General features: G+C 48.9%; 1 long non-coding RNA gene across 1 annotated transcript; it reads left to right on the top strand.

Moving 5' to 3' along the window:
- The first annotated feature begins 3,817 nt into the window (after positions 1-3,817).
- On the top strand, positions 3,818-4,622 carry LOC129387964 (uncharacterized). The gene is made up of 2 exons (XR_008615108.1): positions 3,818-4,280; positions 4,339-4,622. It is a non-coding gene; the product is annotated as an uncharacterized lncRNA (long non-coding RNA).
- The last annotated feature ends 445 nt before the right edge of the window (positions 4,623-5,067 follow it).

Raw genomic sequence — 5,067 nt, 5'->3', positions numbered from 1 at the left:
TAGGCTGCTCGGTGAGAGTGTCTGTACGGCGTTTTTCGACTGATCGAAGATGGCTACGGCAATGCAAGTCACTGTTGAAGGGGATGATTACCGAAAGCACGGGATTTGCTACGGCGCTTTCAAAACGGAAATCGGCACCAGCAAGTCGGTCCGGACAGGGTAATCAGCCCCCCATTGTGCTACGTGGCAGAAACGAGGGTGCGGCTTCAACCAACGTCAAAAGGGGGCTCACGGCAGCATCAAGGCTCGCTTGGCTTCCGAGGGAACGCATTAGCGTCATCGTTCGACTTAGGGGTGGCCTGGATATCAGGAAGACGGGTCATTTTAAGATAGCCCAGGCCCTCATTGCGGCGTAAGGGCTAACGCACGGGGATGTAGAAGACGATATCCTTTGCCCGAATAAAGTGCAAGACATCATGGTGGCAAGTACGCCTTCGGAGAGAAATGCCAGGGCTTACGCCAGGGAAGAATCTATCATCATCGGCAGTGCAAGCTGTGAAGTCAGTGCTATGTAGCTGCTCCGAGCAATACGTGCAAGGGGGCGATCCGGAATTTCGATCCCGCCATAGCCCAAGACGAGCTCATAAAGCTTATTATCCGGTCGAAGAACCCAACTGCGATAGAGATTAGAAGAATTAAAAGCACAAGTATGGTCATAGTCCTCTTTGACGGATTCAAGGAGGCAGGCTATGTGAAATGCGGTCCCAGCCTGGTCAAGTGTTCCCTATACCGCATGCAGACCGACGTTTGCTACGCGTGTGGGAAACTAGGCCACGGAGCTGATGTTTGCCCATCCCCGGAAGACGGGATTTGCCGAGGTTGTGGTGCCATTAATCCGAATTGTCAGCACAGATGTACCCCGATGTGTGCTCTCTGCGGAGGTCGTCATCTCACTGCGGATAAGGACTGCAAGCAGAGATTTCAAGTCCCACATGTCGTCAGGCAAAGAAGAGCTAGACGCAATCAAGAACCACGAGAAACCGATAACTCGTTGTACGCGGAAACTCCCCCTCTCAAGTCGGCCATCAGCAAGAAATTCAGGTCCAGGAGTCGGGAGCCTAAAGGCAGCCGCTATCGGGTGCTGGCAGATGATACCAGCCCGAGCCCGGACAGAGCTTCACCCAGGGTTCGCTCAAGGGACCGGTCATCCCCCGGTGCCGCAAGGGTTCCAGGTCACGCTCTCGCTCGAGAGGGCGATCCCGTTCCAGGAGCACATCCAGGGCCAGAGGTCGCTCCAGTTCCCGGTCCCGCAAGCCGAGCGTCAGCATCCAGAAGCCATCTAAGCAAGGAGCTGGTCCCACATGGGCGCACCGAGCCAAGGGAAAGCCCAAAAAGGTACCGGGGGTTCGCCGCCAGAGCATAGTAATGCTAGGGTAGTGCAGCTTCAGAAAGAGAATGCTATGCTGAAAATGGCAATGGAGCAACTCAAAGCCGAGGTGGTATTTCTAAGGAACGCGACTAAACGTAATTTAGCACAATCTCCCGCGTCACCTCGGTATGTCGAGGGCGAAACTCTCATGGAAGTCCTAGTTGAGGAATAACACTACGAACTTCCGGCTAAAGAGAGCCATAGCGGAACCAGAGACTAGCAATTCTGCCATGAAAGCAAAGTCAGAAATCAAAGACGCCACTATATCACTTAGCGTTACGATTGGGGCAATCAAAGCCACGGTTGATAACTCCCATGGAAGTCCTAGTTGAGGAATAACACTACGAACTTCCGGCTAAAATGAGCCATAGCGGAACCAGAGACTAGCAATTCTGCCATGAAAGCAAAGTCAGAAATCAAAGACGCCACTATATCACTTAGCGCTACGATTGGGGCAATCAAAGCCACGGTTGACGGTCTCGTGGAAGGTTTCAAATAACATAATAGCAGACAGGACGAGATTGAGAAGCACGTGTTTGATATGAGTCATCCACCACAGCCTACTAAGCGGAGGAAGCCAAGCTTCGCCTCGACCGGGCAGACAACGGAAGCATCTAGCAACATCTTACATGACCAACCAACCTCCAAGTCTAATCATGGCGGCTGTTGTAAAATGTGGTATCAAACCACCGCGTCATGTGCGCGCTGTCAATGCGCATGCGCCCAATTTCTTTTCTGAGTTGAATCTCGATCCCCCTTTCCCCTTTATATATGCGTGCAAAAAAAACACTTGTGCGTTGTTCTCGGCTAATCACTGGGTCGTCGACGTCTCCTTTGCATGACGGCAGCTAAGCTACCGCTGCTATGATACAGTGGTGACGAGCCAGGAATGCAGCCACGCAGTCAAGGAAGAACCCAGCGCTAAGCATTCAGAGACATCCACTTACGAAAAATAGATCGAGAACTGCATTTGAATCTTTGTGGGTTCTAGTGAAATACTTAATTACCTGCAATAAGTCAAAATTAAAAAGCAATATCGGTTATTTCACTATCAATATTTGTGATGGAGCGTGACGTGAATGTGCTCCAGTCGATATTTGACAAGTTAAACTCATTCGTTAAGATTAGTTTATCCGCTTGTTCTATGTGGGTGTACATATATTCTCTTAAGCATTCCAAGTTTGCAACAGGCGAGTTGGGAGGCCTGTTACGGCACCAAGAATGTATTTGACGTTGTTAATACGAAAATTGCAGGAAATGTGTTCTACTCCCGAGGTGTCCGGCATTCCTAAAATTTGAAAGGAATGTCTAAAAAGAATAGCTACGCCCCCTCCTCTTCTATCGCGGCCTTTTCGCATTATTCTGTAATTTATCGGTACAAATTCGCTATCATATGTACCTTCATTTAACGAAGGTTTCCGTCAATACGGCAATATCGGGGTCAAGCGAGCAAAGGATGCCTTCAAGCTGATCTACTTTGTTGACAACGCCGCGGCAGTTAAGGTTTAAGATGGTGCACAGTGATGGCCAAATGTTAGCATGTCATTTGCTCCCTCTTTTTAGCTTACAGCGTTTGTCCTTTTTCACATCCCACTTAAAGATTTCACCATCTATGCTGCATTTATCAAAAACTAGTTTAACTTTAGAGCCCTGATCACGTTCTTGTTTTAAGCTTTGCCATAATTTTCTTTATCTCCCTAACTTTCAAAAAAAAAGTCCTCTGTTAAAGAAAGCGTTGTCCCTTTAAGCTTTTTGCACTCTTTCAGCACTGAACTTTTATCGCGATAGTCCAAGAACCTTAAAATCACGGGGCGTGCTTTTTCTTTTTTCTTTCCGAGCCTGCGACATCTTTCTACATTATCAATAGTAAGTCCGAGCGCTTCCTTGTAAACATCTTTTTCGATCACATTCAAGAGACTGTCGTTCGTCTCCCCGTCTTGTTCATTTAGGCCATACGCGATCAAATTGTTTCTTCTACCTGTTTTCTAATTCATCGACTTTACATAGAAAACAGGAGTAGTTATATTCCAAATCAGTTACTGTTTTCTTGACATTATTTGCATCAGTTTGTAATAAACGTAAAGAACTCAGTTGAGCTTCCAAGCTGAGCATGCGCTCTTTTAAAACAGCGATATCTGTTTCAATTCTACTTTGTCTAGTCAGTACATCATTGATAGAGGCAGTCATACTACTTTGGCCAGATAAAAGTTGCGACAACATTTCTTTTTCGGTCGGGCCATGGTTTGATTCAACATCGCCGCATTCCAAAAGACTAATTTTGAACAGTAACAAAGCTCAAAGCACTATTTACAATCGTCAGTCTACTACGCAAACAACTGTGTGTGCAACACAGCGGCAGCAGGAATCGATTATCGGATCGGATGCAGTACGACTTCTCTAAGTAACGTACCTGTGCAAACAAGAAGCGTTTAGGCAACATGCTGAAGCTGCTGCTGTTGCATTGCCCACTGCCGGGGCGCTGGAACGATGGAGCTTTTATACTGATGAAGCTTGACGTCACCGATTCGATGGCGTCCCCTGTCAGAGTGGCCACGCAAGGAGCATTCACAGGAGTGCGCAGAACCGCTATAGGAAGAAAGTGCGCAGGAAATTCACGCCAACCATACGGCTGGACGATAGGGCTGAACCACGACAAATTGCCGACAATAACCACGTGTTCAACCGGTGCAGGGCACGCCATGCCCCGGAGACGAATGGCATGACCAGCGAAGAAATCCACGAGCTGTGCAAATAAGAAGCGTTTAGGCAACATGCTCAAGCTGCTGCTGCTGCATTGCCCACTCTGTTTCAAAGTTTCAATGAGTCGTAATTGATTTTCGTGATTTACAGGAATAATCAGAATTCTGGTGGAAGTACAACAGAAGTGTCTAGAAAGAGTTCTGCTAAAGATGTAAGATACTGTTTCGCAAGTAGGTGCTTTACTTAAAGCGTTTCTACCTTTCTTATAGGTTTGTGAACTTCAGTTCAGACAGTGACATCGTCCGCCACGCACCGTACGTGGATGACGCTACACGACGCACAGTTAGTGCACCATTAGCCCACATCCGGCTTCGCGCAGATGCAGTACCATCGCTGTTTCCCGAGTGCCCGAATTATGTGTCAACCCTAGAAAAGACAAGAGCAAGACCAAAGGCAAGGCGACTGCGTCTTGAATCAGTTGCATTACAACGCGCGCTCGAACATTCTACCGCGCCTAAACAGTTCTGTGTCAGTAAAATCACCTTGATAATCATCTGTGCTCTGCGTGCCATCTGTTCAACTGTGCCTGAAAAATAATTGCGCTCTAGTTAACGTTGCACGCGAATGCACTGTCGCTGCATTCAACCCGTATCCCCGGGCGTGCCGCCGGCCTCCTCTCCGCGACGTCACTCGCCGAGCGCTCAGGCCTTCTCTTGTCTATAGGGGGTGTAGGATAGCGCGCCAGGTGTTGCGTGAGGGGAGAAGGCATCGCCTTGACGCCACGTCATCCTCGCTCTCGGCACGAGCGCTCCTCGACGGAGCCAACGCCTGAGGCGTTGAAAGGCGAAACCTCCTGCGACGCTAGCGCGGCAGGTGTGGCGTAAGAGGGCATCGCCGTGGCATGCGGCGTTGGCACCGCAAGCTGCTCGCTGGCTTAGGCAGCGCGTACCGCCTGGTACATTACTCGCACCGCACGCAAAACTCGAAGGACTGCTTAG

This window comes from Dermacentor andersoni, chromosome 3 (genome assembly GCF_023375885.2).
Source record: "Dermacentor andersoni chromosome 3, qqDerAnde1_hic_scaffold, whole genome shotgun sequence".
Lineage (NCBI taxonomy): Eukaryota > Metazoa > Arthropoda > Arachnida > Ixodida > Ixodidae > Dermacentor > Dermacentor andersoni.
Note: the sequence above shows the minus strand (reverse complement) of the source record. Positions and strands in the feature narration are given on the sequence as shown.